Consider the following 23,261-nt stretch of genomic DNA (forward strand, 5'->3'; position numbering starts at 1 on the left):
TACATGGGGAGGTTTTCAATGCATTTTTTTTGTGTCACTGATGAGAGTAATATGGGAAATATTTTATGGCCTTGTTCGACAAAACTAACGGTAGCGGGTATCGTTTAGCGGTTGAGTAGCGGATAGATGTTGGAGTAGCCGGTACCGGTTAGCTATCAAAGTATAGTGTAGCTAGTATGCGTGTTTGGTAAAAGTAGCGGTTGAAATTTTAAAATACAAAAAATTATATAATTATATTTTTTAAAACTTTATTATAATTTTGTCAAACGCTACTATACTTTTTAACGTTTGACAAAAGTTACCCGGCCAACCGCTACCTCTACCGCTAATCGCTACCTCGCCAAACACTTGCAAATTTTACAAGTAGCGTTTTGACCCCTTACCTCAAACGCTACCATCAAACATGTCATATGTTCAAATAAGGAAACATGATTATAATTATGTGACGCTTAATTTGGAATACAAAATTATAATTTTGAGACGGAAGGAGTACTATTAATGGGACCAAGTAAAAAATATTTGACGGTACTTTGTGAGTTTTGTAAAAGAAAGAAAAGTTACTAAGTATCATTCAAGATTTCAAGTTCTTGTTCGATTTATGTAAAAGTTTCAATGTTTAAAGATATCAAAAATTTATAAATTTTGCTAATTTATAATGAAACATAGGTAAAAAAATATGCATTGAAACCCGTGTACATTATAAGTGTGTAAAACATAATAAAACATACACGTACACAGGTATTTTAAGAACAAATGAAAAATAAATTATTACTACCTCCGTTTTAGAAAGTTGTTTACGCTGGGAAATGTGTCAAAAGTTTAAAAATTTTGACCGTAAATTCTCACCATTATATACATCAAAACGTTACATGTAAGATCTTGTTAGATTGGTCTCGCGATGTATTTTCATAATATCAAATTTTTATTATTTTTTCACATACAAAATTCGATATATTAGTAGTTAAATATAACATTGAAGTCCGTGCAAATAGTAACTGTAAAGATCTTTTTAAAACAGAGATAGTACTACGTACTCCGTAATAATTGACCAAGAACTTACCAACCAAAATGAAATCGTCAAACCCATAGTTTATGAACAAAGAGAAGGGCTGCCTAAGTTATGTACGTTGTAATTACATCTTACTCCATTGACGAATACAAATTGTTTAGTTAATCATTAAAGTTAATCATCCACGTCAACCCACATAGACCACAACCAAAAAGCCAAAATTACTTGTTCCATAATTAAATTAATACGGAGTACTTATTTTTATTTTTATTTTTATTTTGAGGGAAAATTAATTATATTTAAGGGAATACTATAATAATTATCAATGATTTTTAATATTAAAATGTTAATACCAGCGAAGAAGGATCTCTAGCTGGCTTGCCACACTTTACAATCCAAAGATTCTATTCGTAGCCCAAATCTATGACAAATCCACAAACTATGAATAAATATGATTTTTAATTAAATTTAATAAATCCTTAAGATGTTTGCGAAATTGCAAGTCCTACTAATTATGGTTGATTATTAAGGTAGATATAGATCAAAAACTAGTTAGTGGTCCGGGCAATATCCCGGAGTGTTGCATATAGTTTAAGTTTTTTTTATTCATTTCAAATTAACTTATAAATTTTGGTACGTATGCATTTAAAGAATAATATGACGCTCATATTTATGCTGTTGAAAAATAAAATTGGTTAATCAACAATCGATAGACGAAAATTTTGAGTAATTTATATTTTTGCGTAAAACTTTATTTGATTAGCTAAAGGAAAGCGAATCATTTTTTTCCTAATTTTTTCTCTATTAATTTTTATGTTTGATCTAGATATTTTTTTAGAAAAGATATACTACGTATAATTTGATTAATAAATGAATAAAATTAAGGAAGAATTTTTTTTAATCATAAATTGTTAATCAAGTACATAAATTTGGGCATTAATGTTTTACACATTCATAAGAATAGTTTTTCTCTTTTTTAATAGTTTTAGAGTCATAAGTTGTATTCTTGGAGTGATGGATAAACCTTTGTGTTAGCATACAAGAGGTCATGAGTTTGAAGATGAATGTGAACATTTTTTTGTGAGGACACAATAATCAATAATGTGTGTGTATGACATGGCACGGCGCTATGTCACTTGCCAAGTCATCGTGACACATAAAGAGATGACATATATTGCCTTGGAGTTTTAATATATATATATAGATAGATGTGTTCTACCGTGGAATCATTGTTTCTATTTTTGTATCCCTTCGAATTATCCCAAATTTACAATAAGAATCTTTTATTTTCAACATTAGTGTAGTGTACGTACGTTGCACGCGATTTATTTTATAAAGTTACATATTTTTGGGGGATAATATTGATATTTTTATGCCAAAAAATGACATACATATTTCCAAAAAAACTAAAAGAAAATGATCATACTACGTATGTTTTATAAATTAGTAGTACGTGAGATTAATTCAAGGTTGACAATCAAGCATACGATATCAAGGGTAGAACTTGTTTTAGAAGCTTGAACTACTGGTAATTCAGTAATTCTCTTGAAGTGTATATATTCTACTCAAACTGGAGATGTTGTATACGGAGTAGTTCTAAAGCAATATCTGAAACATACAAGATTTATGCCAGAGTTTACCTGCAATAGTGAAAAAAATTAATGTTTACATCAAATAGTAAAAAATTAATGTTCACATCAAATTAGACACATCTGTTGAAGAACTAATCCGAAATATGCTAATTATGTGACATACAACATTAGTTTTGGATTATAAGAATATATGGACATATATGGCACTACTACAAATATGGCTTTTAATAGCGTTTTTTTAATAGCGTTTTTGCCTCTATCGCTATCTAACGTATTAAAAATAACATATCATAGCGCTTATAAGAAAAACGCTGTCACATGTGCACATATTATAGCGATTTAACCGCGCGCTATTATATAACTATTGTTATTATAGGGCTTTTTCAAAAACCGCTATTACAACGTATAAGAAAAAAAAAGGAAAACAATTATAACAAAAACCAATAAAAAAGAACCGCTTAATTCCCTCGCTTCTTCACACTGCCAAACCAGAAACCTCAAATCTCAAGACTCTCAATATACGCCGAAACCAGTACCACAATCCTTCACGCGGCGGCGATTAAGGGTGGTGGAGATTTAGATGGCGGCGATTAAGGTTGGTGGAGATTTAGGTGGCGGCGTTTCCTTTGTCCGGTGGTTCTTATTCTGACAGAGAAATCGATTTTCAAGGTAATCTCCATAGAATTTGCGAAATTCTGTTAATTTATGTTGTTCTTAATTTTCGTATGAGATTTGGGATTATTGTTAATTAATTTTCTTGAATTGGTTTTGTGGGGAAGGAGATTTGGATTCAATTATGGTTGGTTTAATTATGGGTTATGGGGTTTAATGATAGGTTTTGGGGTTTTGCGGTTGCTAAACAACCCTTCCTCACCCAGAATTGAAGTTCATCCTCCAGCAAAATAGCAAGAACTATTCACTGCTTTCCTGATCAATGAAATCTCTCTTTCCACATACCAAAATAATCTATAGTCAGACAAAAGGTTTGCTTTCATTCGATTTTACTCAATCAAGGTAGAAGAGTGTTACAATCTTCAAAGGTTCTTTGCTTCTTGACATGTTTCCATGAGTATTTTGCTGTCATGCAATGCAAAACAAATGACTTGCTGAAAGCCTGAAACTGTGAAATAATCCATGTTGCATAATCTGCAAATTAAACAGTGATACCAGGTGCTTTTCTTATTGTTACACAATCCATAATCAAGAAATTGGAAATACAGTTAGCCCTTGGTGATTGAAACTACAAGTTGTCAAGAGAGGAGAGGTGGTGAGCTATGCCTAGTAAATTAAAAGGGGAAGGAACATTTTAAATAAATTAAAAGGGCAAGGTGGTGAGCTATGCCTAGTAAAGTTTACATATCTCGGTTAATTTCCCCCTAGTTCTTATTTCTAAGTACTCTGCAGAACTCTTGTAAGCTAAGCTGCAGGAGTTATCCATTCTGGCATTGAGAAAGGTTTTATCCGTGCTGAGACGGTAAGGATTATAACATATTTTTTTTATCTTAAGGAAATTTTGCTTTGCATATTTTCAGAAATATTAAAGGTTAGATCCCTCTCTAAATAAACTAATTTGGGGAGGATGGTAGTACAACGCAGTGAACCTAGATTTGTATTCAGCTAAGCACGAAATCCCGTGGTAATAGCCATTGACTGTAGTTTTTTATTGCAGGGGTGATTCTTCTGTTCTTGTTAATATTCTACTGTATATGACTTAGTCATGGTTAAATTTCTCTATTAGTTTCTGAAATCATGAAGTTAAGCAAGTGTCAGTCCAGCTGAATTTTCTTCCTGGTGAATGTATTGATTAAAAGATCATTTTTGGGAAATAGAAGTGGTTTCTCAGTGAGTTCGTATTTGTCTCTTTCATTACTAAATATGAAGGGACTTAAACCACTCCAGTGGCTATGATTGTGTTGTTATACTTGTTTATGCTAATATGTCTGCTTGTTTATGCTAATTTTTTCTTCTGTGATTGTGGTGTTCTGCTTTTTTATGCTAATTTATTCTACTGATATGCTGCTGTGAATACTGACTACCGATTTACTAATACGCTGTTGTGAATATTAATCTGCTGATCTACTTATATGCTGCTGTGAATACTGATCTGCCGCCTTTGCATACTGATCTACTGATCTGCTGATGTGAATACTGATCTTCTCTGAATGCGATTAAATACTGATCTGCTGATGTGAATAATTGATCTGCTCTGAATGCTGATTAAATACTGATCTACTGATCTAGCTACTAATCAATCTGATGTACTGATTTCCACCGTTATTTGTTCCTTGAGTGAACTACTGTCAGATTCTGTCAAAATATTACATGTGTTACTCTAATACGGGTGCTTACATACTTAAAAACCTTCTTAATTGAACACATCCATGCACTCGTTGATGCTAGTCAGTCAGTCTATTCTTGTTATTATAATATTACTCTTGAATTTATAGGAACCGAAAAATGCATCCTTGGGGATTTACTTGAAATCATATCGTTAACACGTAAGTGAGCTTAATTAACAACCATTGCTTGACTTTAATTAAATTTTATATGATAATCAATTAATTGTCTTGTCTTAATTTTTGTTTATCTTTAGAGCACTTTTCCAATTTCAAAGTGAAAGGGAGCTTGCCACAAAGTTGATGATGAACACAAAATGGTTAAAAATACAAGTAAGCATTTCATATACTTCGTATTATTTTATTGGTTTGATCTGAAAATGTATGGAATATATTACTCATGTTTTTTTTTTTTGTTGTAGTAAAGGTTTAGAGCTGCAGCAGCTTCTCCTAGCTCTGCATCCCAGTTATGTAAAGGTTTAGAGCTGCAACAGCTTCTCCTACCTAATATTTGTGAATGGAAACTTCATATGGAGTATCTGTTAACTCGAAAGTCAAAAGTCAGAACTTTTGCAGTTTCTCTTGCCTCCTGGTATGGTTTTTCTTAACAAAAAATATAAAGTACTACTTTTTTTTTTACACTGTACTGCATATTTAACATAGTTAAAATGAAAAAAATGGACATATTTTAAATTTAGGGGCCCAATTTTTGTGAATAGCATAGGACCTCTGAAATGTTTAAGACTACCCTGTAAATCAGCAAGGCATTATCCGCAATTCTTTTCCAACGGCATCATAATCTATTCCTATAATGTGAAGTTCAAATTTTTTTTTCTTCAAGTATGGCACTTATTGTTTATGATAATAGTAATTCTTTTGGGTTTTTTCCCTTTCTATATATGTATGGATACTTATACCCCATTGTTTTACTTTTCAGATTGTCAGTTTCCAAGTTATGACAGAGCAGAATGACGAAGTAAGAACCGAATGAGTGCACCATGTTGTTCAGCGACTGTATAATAGATAGGTTATGTTGAAGGAACCAAAAAACATAAGTCTATTAAATTAATGTATTTACGTATTTTAATATTTAGAATTTTATTTTATATCTATGTAATCAGTTTTACTAGGGTGACAATTGCAAAAATACTTTTAATGGAGTTTTGGAAATTAATTTTCAACTATTTACTTTTCTTCAATATATGGTGCTATTGTGTGGCAATAAATGAAATATTTTTCACGTATATTTAAAATATATATATATATATATATATATATATATATATATATATATATATATATATATATATATATATATATATATATATATATATATATATATATATATATATATATATATATATATATATATACAACCGCTACTATATATATATAAAAAATATAAATAACTTTGATACCGCTTCATATACACCCGCTACTATAAAATAATTTAAAACCTTTAACAGCGTTTCTTTAATAGCGCTTATAAAGTGCTATGAAATAAACATTTGAATTATCCTAACATAACATATGACAGCGCTTTTGAAAAGCACTATTAAAGGTACCTTTTACTTTTAATAGCGGAGCTATCAACAGCGCTTCAAGAAGCGCTGTTAAAAGCATTATTAAGCGTTATCAAAAGCATTTTCTGTCGTAGTGTGGGCATGCTTTAGTTTTAACGTAAAATTATTAGTCTTATATGCACGCGATGCATGCGAGATTATATGAAATTATATTTATTACAGTAAATCACCACAACTAATAGGCACATTTTAGAAAAGCTTGTATTATTGCTTCTTCGGAGGAAAAGAGAGAGATTTCAAGTGTGATTGCAACTGTCATTAACTAACTTTTTTTCAGTTCTTTACTTCAATTCATAATCTCCTTTAATTCTTGGTAGTTGCGGAAATTTTGACTTTTTACACAATTGTTTGATTCTATGTCTTAGACTTTCATAATGGGTGATTAACACTAAATAGTCTGGTTTTTAATTAATTTAATTTTCATCTGCAGTAGCGGATCCAGAAATTCGAGATAGTGGGGTCACTATTTAAAAATTGATGAAACTTTCACTAAAATTATGTAATTTTTTTAAAAAAAATTGAAATTTTAACTATAAAAAGAGAAAAAAAAAAATTCAAGTGGGGTCAAGGACCCCACAAAGTGGTCCGTGGCTCCGCCACTGTTCATCTGCCTCGGTCATGATAATTTGAGGGCCTTAGGCAAAATGTGAGAAATGACCCCTAAATAAAAAATAAATAAATAAATTCAAGAAACATAAAACTACAGAGTACTTGATAAATAAACTTAGGCCCTGTTTAGTTCACCTTATTTCTCCTGATCTGATCTGATCTGATCTGGTCTGGTCTGATCTGGTCTGGTCTGATCTGATCTGATCTGAACTTATTTTTTCTGATCTGAACTTATTTTTTCTGATCTGATCTGATCTGATCTGATCTGATCTGATCTGATCTGATCTGATTCTTCTGAATTAAGTTTAAACAAAAATCTACATTTATTAATATTAAACGACTTACGTGTAAAATAAATGTTACACAAATTTATAATATTGTTATTATTTACTTGACTTTGCTCATGATTTAAACTATTCCTTATATTAGATAGACCTATACATGATCTAGATAGATCGGTTATGATCTAGACATATAAGTTCTTATCTGGATATGATATGTACAGATCGGTTCTGATCTATACATGATTTGTACATATAAGTTATGAACTGGACATTATCAGTTCTAATCTGGACATGATCTGTACATATTAGTTCTGATCTGTACAGTTTAGTTATGATCTAGACATGATCTGGACATGATCTGTACAAATCAGTTCTGATCTAGACATGATATGTACAGTTCAGTTCTGATCTAGACATGATCTATATAGGTCAGTTCTGATCTGGACATGATATGTACAGATCAGTTCTGATCTGGACATGATCTGTACAAATCGGTTTTTTTTAAAGCAATAATAATAATAATAATAATAATAATAATAATAATAATAATAATAATAATAATAATAATAATAATAATAATAATAATAATAATAATAATAATAAGAATAATAATAATAATAATAATAATAATATGATAGGCTTTGCTATATCCAGAGGAATAGGGCCCAGATAGTATCTCGGCTTCCCACTAACTATTTGTAAATTATTTGACTTTGTTAGCATTTGATTTATAATAATAATAATAATAATAATAATAATAATAATAATAATTATAATAATCTGGTATGATCTGATCTGATCTGGTCTGATCTGATCTGAACTTATTTTTTCTGATCTGAACTTATTTTTTCTGATCTGATCTGATCTGATCTGATTTGGTCCGATCTTATCTGATTAGATCTGAAATAAGTAATAAGGTCCTGAAATAAGGTGAACTAAACAGGGCCTTAGTTTTACAAAATATTACTCCGTAAAAAGATACATTAAATTTTCCCTCCCCATTCAACTCCTATTATAAATCATAAAAATCGGTTTTGTCTAGCATTTTGAGATGCAAAATGTAAAATCACATCTACATCAATATTCTCCAACATATCGTTCTCAGAACAGTAAAATTCCAACAGAAATTTCCATCCAAACCTAAATCCAGTTGTATGCCAATCTGTTATTAAGAATTTAGAAGAAAAAAAAATATATATTAGAAAAACCAAAAATAATAAAGATATAATTAGTCAACTACACAATTACTAGTGAGCGGATTAGGAATTACGCAAAAATTACCTTTGGGCTTTGGTATGCAGCGTATGCGATACAATGCACTGGCGCACTGCTACTGGGCTTTGGTATGCTGCTGCAGATCGGCTACTCTACGGCTAATAAAGATCAACTACTCCATTTGCCAACGATCGAGTTCTGAACCCTCAACAATAAATATATCTTATCCCGTTTAATTTGATTGAGAAGTAAGAACAGCCAGAAAGAAAGGGGGAAATAAAAGGATTGATTAATGTTGAATAATTTTCTCATCTATTTATTTGGTTAATTTTATTTACTATTGCCATGGATTTGATTTGAAGAGAAAAATCAGAGAATTTATATTCTTCTGAATTTGAGAAATTTAAGGGGATGACTTGATTATAGGGGTGTCAATTCTCAATCCGACCCAGTGAACCCGATGGGTTTGTCCGACCGTTTAGAATCCGAACCGTTTAGAACCCGCGAGTTAAAATTCGAAATCCGATCCGATCCGATTATACTCAACCCGAATCCGACCCAACCCGTTAGTATTGATCCGATTAAGATCCGAATCCGTTAACAGACCGATCCGTGACAATCCGGATCCATTTAATCCGATCCGAAGCAATCTGAAACCCGTTTATGATCCGATCCGTTTCAATCCGAATCCGTTCCAACCCGAGGAATATCCGTTTAATCCGATCCGTTTTTAATCTGTGACCCGTTTAATCCGACTCGTTTCAACCCGTGACCCGTTTAATCCGATCCGTTTTTAATCCGTGACCTGTTTAATCCGAACTAATTCCAACCCATCGATATAATAATATATTCAATAACTTATATTACTGATCCTAAATTCTTATTACTTTTAAAAGTTAGTTATCGTCCTTGTTTGGCAAATGGCTTTTTGATGGCTTTTTGGTTGGCTTTTGGCTGTTGGCTTTTTAATCTGGTCAAACAGCCAAAAAATATGTTTGGTAACTGACTTTTTAGCTTGCTGAAAAGCCAGCTTTTCCGCCAAAAATGAAAAGCTAGTAACACTAGCTTTTTGGAGTTAATTGGCTTTTGGCTTTTCACTATCTAAATTACTTTTTTGTCCTTATTTTTTACTAATTAACTAATAGTTAATAATTAATGATTAACAATTAATAATTAATAATTAACAATTAATAATTAACAATTAATAATTAATAATTAATAATTAATAATTAATAATTAATAATTAATAATTAATAATTAATAATTAATAATTAATAATTAATAATTAATAATTAATAATTAATAATTAATAATTAATAATTAATAATTAATAATTAATAATTAATAATTAATAATTAATAATTAATAATTAATAATTAATAATTAATAATTATAATTATAATTAATAATTAATAATTAATAATTAATAATTAATTATAATAATTAATTATTAATTAATAATTAATAATTAATAATTATTAATTACAAATTACTAATTACTAATTAATAATTAATAATTACTAATTACTAATTACTAATTAATAAGTAATAATTAATAAGTAATAATTACTAATTAATAATTAATAATTAATAATTAATAATTAATAATTAATAATATAATTAATAATTAATAATTAATAATTAATAATTAATAATTAATAATTAATAATTAATAATTAATAATTAATAATTAATAATTAATAATTAATAATTAATAATTAATAATTAATAATTAATAATTAATAATTAATAATTAATAATTAATAATTAATAATTAATAATTAATAATTAATAATTAATAATTAATAATTAATAATTAAGAATTAATAATTAATAATTAATAATTAATAATTAGTAATTAAAAATTAAAAATTAATTATTAATTATTAATAATTAATAATTAGTAATTAGTAATTAGTAATTAGTAATTAGTAATTAGTAATTAGTAATTAGTAATTAATAATTAGTAATTAGTAATTAGTAATTAATAATTAGTAATTAGTAATATAATTAATAATTAATAATTAATAATTAATAATTAGTAATTAATAATTAATAATTAATAATAATAATTAATAATAATAATTAATAATTAATAATTAATAATTAATAATTAATAATTAATAATTAATAATAATTAATAATTAATAATTAATAATTAATAATTAATAATTAATAATTAATAATTAATAATTAATAATTAATAATTAATAATTAATAATTAATAATTAATAATTAATAATTAATAATTAATAATTAATAATTAATAATTAATAATTAATAATTAATAATTAATAATTAATAATTAATAATGAATAATTACGGAGTAGTAATTAATGACTAATAACTAAAAGTGAATAATTAATTAATAATTAATAATTAATCATTAATTATTAATTATTAATTATTAATCATTGATTATTTATTATTAGTTATTAATTATTACTCCGTAATTATTAATTAAAATAATAATTTATTAATACTATTGCATAAAGTAATTTATTTTTAATTTATATTTATTTATTTGTAATTACGTTTTACCCCGTACACAATACACAGTATGTATTGAAAAATGAATAAAAGACATTAAATGTCCTTAAATGTCATTTTACATAGCTACAGCTAGACCTGTCAAACGGGTCGGTCAGGTCGGGTTGTAAAAAATTATTTTCGGGTACGGGTTAGATCGGGTCGGTCACTTTCGGGTTCGGGTTTACAAATGCTTGTTCAAGACCCAGAACTTTCGGGTTCGGGTCGACCCAACGGGTTGAGAGATTTTAAAACGCGCATTATATTTTCATTAATTTAGGTGATAAATATACAAAATATGGGCACAAATTAACAAATTTTCCTACATAGGTTTATATTTAGTCAAATTCAACCGTAAAATGGCGTATAATTCAAATTAAAATCATATTACACACAATAATAGTAAAAAAACAGCGTGTTTATTATGCTTAAATTTTCTCATAATCGCATTTATTACTATAAATACAACGATTTTCATTCGGTCGGGTCCAAAACGGGTTCGGTCGGGTTTTGACCCATTACTTTTCGGGTTGCTCGGGTTCGGATAAAATCATTTTGTTCAGGACCCAGTATTTTCGGGTCGGGTTCGGATCGGTTTTCGGGTCGGGTCGATTTTTGACAGGTCTAGCTACAGCCAACAGCCAACAACTGATTTTACCAAACATATTTGTAACCAATCCATAGTCAAACAGCCAACAAAAGCAGCCAACTTGAACAGCCAGTCAAACCAGCCAAGTAAAACAGCCGACAGCCAACAGCCAACAGCCAACAGCCAATTGCCAAACAGGGCCATCATTTTCGTCCCCTAATTAAGTCATCGATATGATAATATTTAATTTGGAACCGAACTGACCCAAATTCCAACCCGCTACCAAATAACCCTATCCGATAATTACCCGAACCAATATAAAACTGAATCCAATGTAACCAGGCTAAATTTGTTTCAATCCAATCCGTTTTAGTCTGTTACCGATTAATCCGATATGAATCCGATCCGAAATGAATCCGATCCGATATGAATCCGACCCGAAATGAATCCGATCCGATATGAATCCGACCGACATGAACCCGAACCCGTTATAGTCCAACTAAACCCGTTAACAATCCGTCATATTCCAATCCGATCTGATCCGACCCAAATCGACTACAATCCGACCCGTTTACAACCCGATCCGATATGAATCCGTGAATAAAAAATCCGACCCGATCCGGTCCGTTAAGTTTTCAATTCGATCCGACCCGACCCGTTAGCCAAATTAATCCGTTCCAATCCGATCCGGTTCAACCCGAATCCGATAGTCCGACCCAAACCCAATCCGTTGATCCGATTTGACACCCCTACTAGTTGATTCCAATTACTCCTTATTCAGACTGTTAGAAAATTGGAATGTGCCCAATTTAGGTACCGAAGATGGTGTAGAATTAAATGAATAGTTTGATTTTTGGAGTGTGAAATAATACTCCGTATTTTTTACATAAAATACAGCAAATTGACATTATTTATCAGAGGAAAAAGAATATTGAGTTTTTCTTTTCCCATCCCACAAATCCACAATACTTAAAAGTCCTCAGATCCGATTAATTACTTCCTAATCAACCAAATTTTCCTTATTTTGTACTCCATCCGTCTCTTTTTGTTTTTTACGTTTGATGTTTTTCACGCGATTTAACGACTATTTAATGTGCATTGAGATTCCTCTACTTTTTTTTATTTAAACAAGAAAAATTACGTTTATTTATAATGTTTTCACTTTTATCAACAATCTGACATTGGGAAAATGAGAAATATTTAATGTCCAAAGGATTTAATTGGTTAAAATAACATTTGGGCACAAATTTTGATATAATATTAATGCATTATGTGACAATATAAAAGGAAATGTAAATAACAAAATGAAACACCCAAAATGGAATACGTAAAAAACAAAAAGAGACGGAGGGAGTAATGAACTTCAAAGGCAACTGAAGAATCCCACTAAGAAATGAACACAATTTTTAAACCTTTTTAATTGAAAATTCGTTGATTTTTCTGTATTTTTATATTTTCTGACAGCTAATATCACTCCATATTTTTCAGTATCTAACAAAATCAAAATATTCAACACCAAGCATAAAAATTATCGACTTAATCAAACTTTAAATATTAATAAGAGAGAGATGTAGGAAAAATAACTGTTGAAACCAAGAATTTACGATTTATAGTCACATAAGATGTTACCCGATTATAGATCATATAGGAAAATTAGTTGCGCCGTGGTATGAAGGCCACTGACTTAGAAGCGAATTCCGTCACTACCGGTACAAGCTCTAAAGTGACGAACGCCCCCCAAGGTTAACACAACTCTCCTTCAAATCCGTGCACCCGAACTTGAAAGGTGGAAATGCTCAAGAACTGCTCAGATCTCTAATTGAGTTTAGGGTTTGTGTTTAGGAATATTGTATAATGGATTAATCTTGAGTATCTGTATATATGCGTAGATAGGTAATACCAAACCCACGAGCGCTCGTCAATAATTTTCAAGTGCCACAAACATAAATTAGAAAGTCATTTTATTCTTATCCTTAAAACAATTGGAAAAGAATTAGGAAGGGTCAAATCAAAAGGTGGGTGGAAGAGTTTTATTTTCACCAAACTCTAACTTTCCGTAGGATTGATTTAAGGAAAACAAAAGGCTTTAATTACTTGGTATACTTTCTAATTCCTTCACCAACAACAAAGCTCACGGCGTTCCCGTGGCTCAAGATACAAGGCCACACTATAACAATGGTATAAACTGACCTTCATCAAAAAGATACCAAATACTTTAAATTTTGCATTACAACCAACATTCCCCCACTAATGCAAAATAACACGAGACTTAGAGATCTGAGCAATAAATAATAGGCTTAGTACTTAAATGTTAGTATCCAAAGGTTTGAATTAACACATAGTGGAGTGGGGTGTTTAACGGTCGAGAGAGTGTCCAAAGGATTGAACTCCTAGATTATTAAAGTGACCCAACAACACATACCTTTCCATAAGAGCTTGAGCAATTCCTCGATAAATAACACGGCCACTCATCTTGGACTCTTAGTGAACGCTCTAGAGAGATATCCCATCACTCATAGAAGGAGGCCACCCCTTCACATTCACCGTAGGTGTTCCGCGAACATTAAGAACATTTAAGTTCAACCTTCCATCTATACAACTCACCGGTCATCTCACGACGCCACTAACTCGAGCGACCTATGTCTGTGAGGCTAGTTATATATATAGATCTTCTCATGACACCATAAACTCGAATGGTCCTGGTCTATGAGGCTAAGCAAAGAAGTATATTATCTACAGAGCATCTCATGACATCACTTAGACAAGTGACCTCGGTCTATGAGGCTAGATACATGAGAACCAACCAGAACATCTCATGACATCACTAACACGAGTGACTTCGGTCTATGAGGCTAATCATAAATATCAGTGTTCACGTCAAACTATCTCGTGAGTCTGTCCAACGGGGAGATCAATCAGGTCTATGAAGCTACCACATTAAGCAATGTATCCACCAGAACTTCTCACGACACCATCCAAACGGGAGGTCTAGGTCTGTGAGGCCAAACAGATGCAGAGCCTAAAGCTCTAACTCGTCATCACCCTGTAAGGGATGGATCAACGCATGAATTTTAAAACTCATTCCCCTCAACTGGTTAGACACCAATAAATAGTGGTTCATCCTTCGTATAAAGATTTGAGTAGTTCTTCTCTTGTCTTCTATACTCCACAAGGAGTATCACATTCACTGCTAGGTCTCATATCATACTATAGTGTTTTGGATCTTCAGGAAGTTTAGAGTTTATGGCTGCGCATTCAAGCCAGTGAGGCAGTGCGTTACATCGAACTATCATGCAATAATTATCACAATCACTTGACTTCTCGACTAGCAAGATCCACCAATAAGAAATCGTCTTCATAGTGGAACTTCAATACTCATTTGCTTTGCAGACTCCAAAGAGAAATGTAAATAAGCCATCGCTCGGTCTGTCCGAATACGTGACATAAAAAACCAGTGAAAGTTGATGTTTCGAAGAGGGAAACAATGCTGCCCAGTCTGAAAAGACGAATATGTCCCCAACCGAGCTCGAACCCAAACTCCAAAATCCAACCACAATCACTGTCAGTGTCAATAAGAGGAAGTTTTCCCAAGGTGTCCGAGTCACTCCGCCAGACCGTTCATTAATATGAGAATTCCTGGGTGATAAATCACGACCACTCAAACATGAATCTTGGCTCAACTAGCTAGCAAGTTTACTTCACCGCAAAGGCAACACCTTCTCAATCGCTTTTAGCACCAGTTGGCTTAGCTAGAGTCGCAATAACTGTCATTGGCTAGTATACACGATAGTTGACTTACCACATAACTTCTCTACACAAAGCGATTGATTTTTAGATGCACTTTACCAATTCATTGGTCTTACCATCAACAATCTCATCGAACTCAATCAATCAACACTTTAGCTTGAATGGATTCAAATTTCGTCTCTAAAGCTTCATGTGTATACTTTATGCAACACCATATGATTAGTCAATCATTAAAGTCCATCAATACATACACAAGCATTGACCAATAATAATCAAGCAAAAGAGACAATAATACAGGTTAAATGAAACTACTCATACCACGCTTAGGTATCTGCTACTGGAATTAGACTTCTCAAGACCACTACCTAACATTCCTTACTAGGAAACAACCAACATGTAATTTCATTATGTACACGTCCTTATCTAAGGTGCCACATAACAATGCAATTTGAAAATCTCTTTGGACTTCAATCACACATGAAGCCATGTTGATGCAAATAGACCCCCTAAGTTAGACAAATTTAGTTACAAGAGATACATAATATGTGGTCAATATTAAAGCCAGAGAGAATCCTATAAAAGCATGACGTACTTGTGATGCCCTTATCCTTTTACAAGCTCTTACCTTTCAACTCACACCGGAAAGAAAGTTAGTAGTCAACCCTGCTAAGGTTGGACAAGTCTGAGCTAACATATGCAAGGTATAATAGGTCTTAATTAAAAGACTCATAATCACTTTTATATTACAACACTCATCCAACTAGTTCCAACTAATGCACATGACCTCTTAAGATGAATCATAAAAGTTAACCAATACTTCTCAAAACCCCATGAATTTCACTGGTCCCTCATAACTTCTTTAAACAAAATAGAAAAGAGCATGGAATCCATTAGTTGTGTTCTTGCCTTTGCTACGCCTCAGTAAAATTTACTCATCCAGCACATTAGAAATGACTAGAAGCAAAACGAAGTTAATAGCAATGACTCGGTGAGTGAATATAAATGTACCTTTTATCATATCCCTGCAAAGTTTCCAATCAAATGATAACTTCACGGGATTCACAATTAGTGATATCATTCGGTTCAAATAAATCAAAAAACATGAAACATTTAAGCCATGCAACTTGTTCAACATTCACAACAAAAACACACACACCATAAGTGCACAAACTGACTCTGGCCACGTCAAAGTCAGAGGTCTCACTAGGGTTACACACCACCACATTTCCAAGAACTCGTGAGAACAAATATACCCTTAAAAGGAAACATCTAGCAGAAACCACTTCAAGTGAGAAAAACCATTAGACTTACGAAAAGCGAAACCAACCGCTACCCCCACACATGGTGAAATTACCCAAATCCAATAGATGCATCACAAAGGCAAACAAGTCTCTCCAAAAATAATTTACCTCACTATTTGGTCTCATCCACATTTGTCTCAGGGTCTCTAACCAAACCCACAAGGAAGATAATCAAATCAACACCCTCACTAACTAGCTATAGAGACAAACTATCTTACTTGCTAGTCTCTAACTTAACTCGCCCCCACAATGCACAACAATTAACCAAACCAATATCATGCATAAAAGAGGTCACATAATAAACATATTATGTAAAGATAGAGTTGACAATAAATGAATTGGAAAGGAACTTCCCTGATGTCAAGCTCGTTGTTGAAGCTTTGACTTTCATGTTAGATTTGGTCGTCTTCGATCAATAATATATATACTCATGCTTGTAAAGTGTCAAATCGTCATTGCTAGCAACAACACATAACAGTACACGTCGATAACATCCAAGAAATCTTTACTGCACGAGTAATGGGGCAGCCTACTCCGTGGCCTGGGTACGGCTTGTCTTCTTTATCGCGGGTTCATTTTTTCTACACTTATGTTTGAATATTGTCGCTGGTGAAACACCCACGCCTTTAAATATTGAGCACTGTCGGTGTTGCAGTAATGTACAGAGTATATCCATCTTGGCGAAGGTAATCCGCCCGCAACCGGTAAGACATTGAACGAATTAAGTTGGATATTGAAATCCCTTTGATCCGATTCAAGTTAACCATCCTTGTCTCATCACAAGTCCAATGTTAAGAAACATGACATGCCTCCAATTACTTAGTCTAGTAGGAAGATTTAACTAATTCAATAAATGTTCTTGTCGCAAACTCACAATATAGGGTTGGAAAAGAAAATCTCATTCTATTCCTTTTTCCTTTAGATGTATGCATGCCATACGCATATACTCTGTATTCTTTATTAAATATACCCAATTCTTTGCGTAACTTGACATTAACACTTAAATCCAAATCAACGAGAAATTCGACGACAAATTAAATAAAGTAAACTTCATGCACCCAGTGCAACTAATTAATTAGTGGAGATCATTAGCCAATATCCAAACATATACTCCGGAATTAAACTGTCTAATTCAATCTAATAATTTCTTTCTCTCCTAATACAAATTGCATATCCAAACAATTCAAGAATCAACAGTAATAATTCGCTTCTAAACTGTAGGAAAAATAACTGTTGAAACCAAGAATTTACGATTTATAGTCACATAAGATGTTACCCGATTATAGATCATATAGGAAAATTAGTTGCGCCGTGGTATGAAGGCCACTGACTTAGAAGCGAATTCCGTCACTACCGGTACAAGCTCTCAAGTGACGAACGCCCCCCAAGGTTAACACAACTCTCCTTCAAATCCGTGCACCCGAACTTGAAAGGTGGAACTTCTCAAAAACTGCTCAGATCTCTAATTGAGTTTAGGGTTTGTGTTTAGGAATATTGTATAATGGATTAATCTTGAGTATCTGTATATATGCGTAGATAGGTAATACAAAACCCACGAGCGCTCGTCAATAATTTTCAAGTGCCACAAACATAAATTAGGAAGTCATTTTATTCTTATCCTTAAAACAATTGGAAAAGAATTAGGAAGGGTCAAATCAAAAGGTGGGTAGAAGAGTTTTATTTTCACCAAACTCTAACTTTCCGTAGGATTGATTTAAGGAAAACAAAAGGCTTTAATTACTTGGTATACTTTCCAATTCCTTCACCAACAGCAAAGCTCACGGCGTTCCCGTGGCTCAAGATACAAGGCCACACTATAACAATGGTATAAACCGACCTTCATAAAAAAGATACCAAATACTTTAAATTTTGCATTACAACCAACAAGAGAAACAGACGATCACCTGCTGCTCATAGGAACAGCGGGACGAAAATCACATGACTTACTTCCCATGACACAATGAACTCTCCATTCACCAGAAAACCTAACGAAAACCGTATCCAAATAGCAATCAACCTCCATTGAAATGTTATTCATCTGAAGAGGAATTAGCGCAGGATGAAAATCAGAGAGTTTAGCAATTATAATGTCGACCGACGTAGATGAGCGACTTTGGCGTCTCGTTCGTTCATCCATGGATAAAAAGTCCAAACAACAATGATAATATAATTTAATGTCGATTGAGTCTTTAAATTGAAATTGAAACTTTACCTAAAATCACACTCAATTTTGGCTGGTAACTCGGAATATCAGGATTATCGACGATTCCGTGGTTGGAGACTACTGCATAAACCATCGGAGTTGTCGGAAGGAAAAAATTGGGATTATTCAAAATCGGCGGCGAAGGTTTAAAAATTGGGATTCTTTAGTAGCCTTTAAGTTGTTAAATTTTCAGTACTAAGCAACTTGCGTGATTTGTGGCTATTTAGCGTGCATATAGGACTCTGGATCTTCTAATTCCTGATTGTATTGAATCGAAGGCGGTGGCTGTGATCCTGGAGTTTTCCATGATTTGTTTAGCGGCGGAATTTAAGCAGCGGCGGAGGCCGCGGCTGACGGAGTTTGTGTATCGACATTCTGGAGTCTACCAAACAACTTACGATATCCAATTTAATTGTATTTCTCAATTTTTAATTTTTAATTGCTGCAAAATTCCATAATTTTCGATCTGAAAATATTAGTCTATTTGATTGGGGACACCAAAAGTGTGATTACGAAAATAACTCTCCCATCTTGACTTATGTAATAGAGATATTATTAATATTGCTAATGTTAACAAAAGGATAATTTAGTTTCCATTTAAGTTCTATCTGCCTGTATTTACATATAATTGAAAAATATTTTCATAAAAATTGCACATTTAGCCTATCTTGTATAACCTACAACTAAGAGAGTTAGCTACAAAATAATATCTAAAAATGTGACTCAATCCTACAATATTGTTGTAGGAAACCAACTTGAAACCAATAAAACAAAAAAAACACCTACTACAAATAATTAATTTGCAAGCTTTACAATTTAATGAGATATTGATGATTATATACTCCGTATAGTTGATTTTAAGTATTTATACTAATATATTAAAAGGCGTTTATAAGAACGTGTATGTGTCGCGTAGAGATCTTCCTCATCATGTCACATCACCACTACTTTTTGGCATGTCATTGACAACCAAAAAGCATGTAGTAAAGATTGAACACTAGACCTCTTGAATTAAAAGTTACAATTCTTACCATCTTAGCTAGACACAATGATGTTACATCTTTCTATAAATAAAAAAATATAACCTTTTTAAAATGAATAATAATGAATTCAGAAAAGTAACGGAAAAACAAAAACAAAAGGGAATTAATTACTTAAACTTATAGATGTACAATTCTTCTCTTCTCAACTTAAGCTTAAAAAACTAAAAAAAACTTAGGGGAATGGAGTGAAAATATGAGTGCAAATATGAGTGCAGAAGAGGGAAACATTAACCAGGGTATAATTAATCAACTAATCACGAAGAAGAGAACTCGACTTTGTTTTGATTTTCGGATATGGGAAGGAAGTTTGTTGACCGGCCTCTGATCTTGCATGGAAAACCGATAATGGCACCACTTACGCACATATTTTTTTTATAAAAAGTAAATCCCACTAAAAGTAAAACTTGGAGCAACGCCCGGGCCACAAACTAGTTTCACAACTTAAAACATGCTTTGTTACAACTGGATTAAATCCCATCAGATTACAATTGAAAAAAGTAAGAAAAAACATGGATATAAACTTTAAATTGAAGATATATTAATAATATGGTAAATACCTAGAAAAACTTGTTTTCCTTCAATCAAACATCAACAGCTTCCTTTGAACCGTGTCTATCTTCCTCTCTCTTTCCATCTTCTTTGCATTTTCTTACTAAAAAAAAGGAACAATATATGATTTGTTGAGAAGAAGGGATAATGAGAATGTGTTGGCAAATTATGGAAGACATTTGTCAGTAAAGTGAATAGGTGTCAGTGTGTCAATAATCTAGGTTGCATTGTAATATTCAACCATGCGGAGGGGCAATAATGGTAAACAAAATTACGCAAAAAATAAGATGGTGTTCGCCTTTTTAAAGGAGAGAAGAAATACGGAGCACAAGTCATGTTTATTTACTTAAAAATATTATTTTAAGTCCTCTCTTCACTTATCAAGGTATGTGTGTTTTCTAACCTTTTTTCTGCTCATTTTCATAATATAGAATGAGCAAAAACATACCTTTATGCCGTCGAAACTCAATCAAGTTTCAGAAGTAATGAGCTAATCTTATTGTGAAATAATAATTGATGAAACTACGGAAAGTTATATGCGCAAATGTTGTAATTACACATGAACAAAATGTAATATATTCTTTTCTTTTTTTTCGACATTCACCGAACAGACAAAACAGAGCGAAAACATTAAAAAAAAAAAAACAGAGAAAATGATCTAATCCGGCTCCCTAGAAAAATTCGTTGTGCCGAATCCATCTTGAATGGTTGTCCTTGCACGATCATGAGCCCTCTGAACTTAAGCGCGATCCACTTTGTAAATTACACAATGCGGCAAATCCCCACCAGTGTGCCTTATTTTTTCGATCGATAGTCCATCTTGATTTACGTCCTCAAATTGTTTACCCTGTAAACACGTGATCAGAACAACAGAGTCCGTGAAAATAAGAAGTGAGTCTATTCTTCAACTAAGAGCTCATTTCATTACAAATAAACATGCTAAAGACTTTGCATGAGACACAAAATTAGACATGCCCCACTTCTTTAGGGGGAATTGAAATATCAACAGTTGTTATTAGAGACCAACTCATACCCGTTCGGCGAGTATCCTTCCTCCATGTGCGTCAATCTGTAAACGAAAATTTGGTTCACCTTCCAGGTGTCTGCCAATATTGACACCCAAAATCCTGGTGGATAATCTGTGTTAGCTCCTGATGATTTCAAAGATAGAAGGTCCTGCCTTGTAACCTTGTTTAAAATTCCCAAGTGCTCCAAACCATCCTGAATATGCATGTTTGAAAACAATACCAACATCCCCAGGTGCATTTCTAAAAATCCTATTATTTCTAGTAAGCCAAAGTGCCCATAATGTGCTAATGAAAAAGTGCATCCTCTGCATTTGTTTCCCATCCAAGCTAATGAAAAGACGGATATAGTAGAGAATCCATTCCTATTGGGAAAGATTCTCATTAAAATTGGAATGGATTGCTAAAAATTCACCCGTCAACACTTGTTGCGCCAACGGACATAACCGAAATAAATGTAGCATATCTTCCTCTTGCGCATCGCATTACGAACAAATTATTTTGGACTGTATTCCTCTCTGATATCGTCTAGCGGTAATTGGTCACCCCTGCAACAAAATCTTCCACAAAATAATTTCCATTTAGTAGGAATATTGAGAGACCATAACATGGGGAAGAAATATGTTGATAACTGGGGAGTTTGACATGGGAGTGAAGTGTCCTGTAAATTGCATAAATAAGTGTAACCAAATTTAACAAAGAACCGTCCAAATTGTCGCCCAGGCCAAACTAGACGATCTGATTTCTGGTCCTTGGGAAGCACCATAGATAAAATAGCCCTTGCATATTTCCACTCCATATTTCCCCGAACTTTCTCTGCATCCCATCGCTGAGGATCCTGAAGCATAAAATCACTTACATAGTTACACTCCAGGATTTTTCCTCCCTCAAACGCACATGTGAAGAATGTTGGTATGGCCCAAAACAACGAGTAACATAATTAATGTGACAATGTATGAGTATTTGCATATCTTAGAGGCGAACCTTTGGTCTGGCCCAAAACAAAAAGATTACAGTAAAAATCTAGTTCAGCCCTCCCCTAAAATTTGATTCAAATTTTTTTGAATACAATGATGCCACATATCATCCTCTTTTTTTTTTTGTGAAATCTATCCTTTTTCTCCTCTCTTTATCTATCATTTCATATTCTTTAGCTCATTAATGTCTTTTCTCATACATTTTATTTTATTTGTTCATAGTTTAATGTCAATTTCATGACACTCCAAATGCATCCTCAGAGTGTGCACATCGGATGGTCATGGCACTGCATGAAGTGAGAGAAAGTGAGATGAGAAGAGAGATGAAATAAAGAGAGAGGGACAGATGACCAGGTCGTCCCTACAACCAAAATCAATTTCATGGCATGCAATATAAGAGAGATACGTGTTATTTTTGTGGAGCAAAAAAACAAAATCACTGACTTTGGTCATGATTCGCTGACAATCAACAACATGCAACAGATAGATCAGCCTAAATCAATGGCATGCAATATTTGAAATCAACCAAAAGCAACTGCTATATTTGTTTTCATTTGAAAATAATTATTAACGTTACAAAAATTTCAAACGGTGATATCTGGAAAAAAATACAAAGTAAAAAGTTACAAAACTTACACTAACGGATTTATTTATTTTTTCCTCTATAAAA

The 23,261-nt window shown here is 32.4% G+C and overlaps 1 long non-coding RNA gene across 1 annotated transcript; it reads left to right on the forward strand.

Annotated features, from left to right (window-relative positions):
* Positions 1-5,046: 5,046 nt before the first annotated feature.
* On the forward strand, positions 5,047-5,980 carry LOC130472491 (uncharacterized). Its single transcript, XR_008932890.1, has 4 exons — positions 5,047-5,099; positions 5,195-5,270; positions 5,365-5,529; positions 5,875-5,980. It is a non-coding gene; the product is annotated as an uncharacterized lncRNA (long non-coding RNA).
* Positions 5,981-23,261: the final 17,281 nt, after the last annotated feature.

The sequence above is a fragment of the Spinacia oleracea genome, chromosome 4, assembly GCF_020520425.1.
Source record: "Spinacia oleracea cultivar Varoflay chromosome 4, BTI_SOV_V1, whole genome shotgun sequence".
In the NCBI taxonomy this organism is placed as follows: domain Eukaryota; kingdom Viridiplantae; phylum Streptophyta; class Magnoliopsida; order Caryophyllales; family Amaranthaceae; genus Spinacia; species Spinacia oleracea.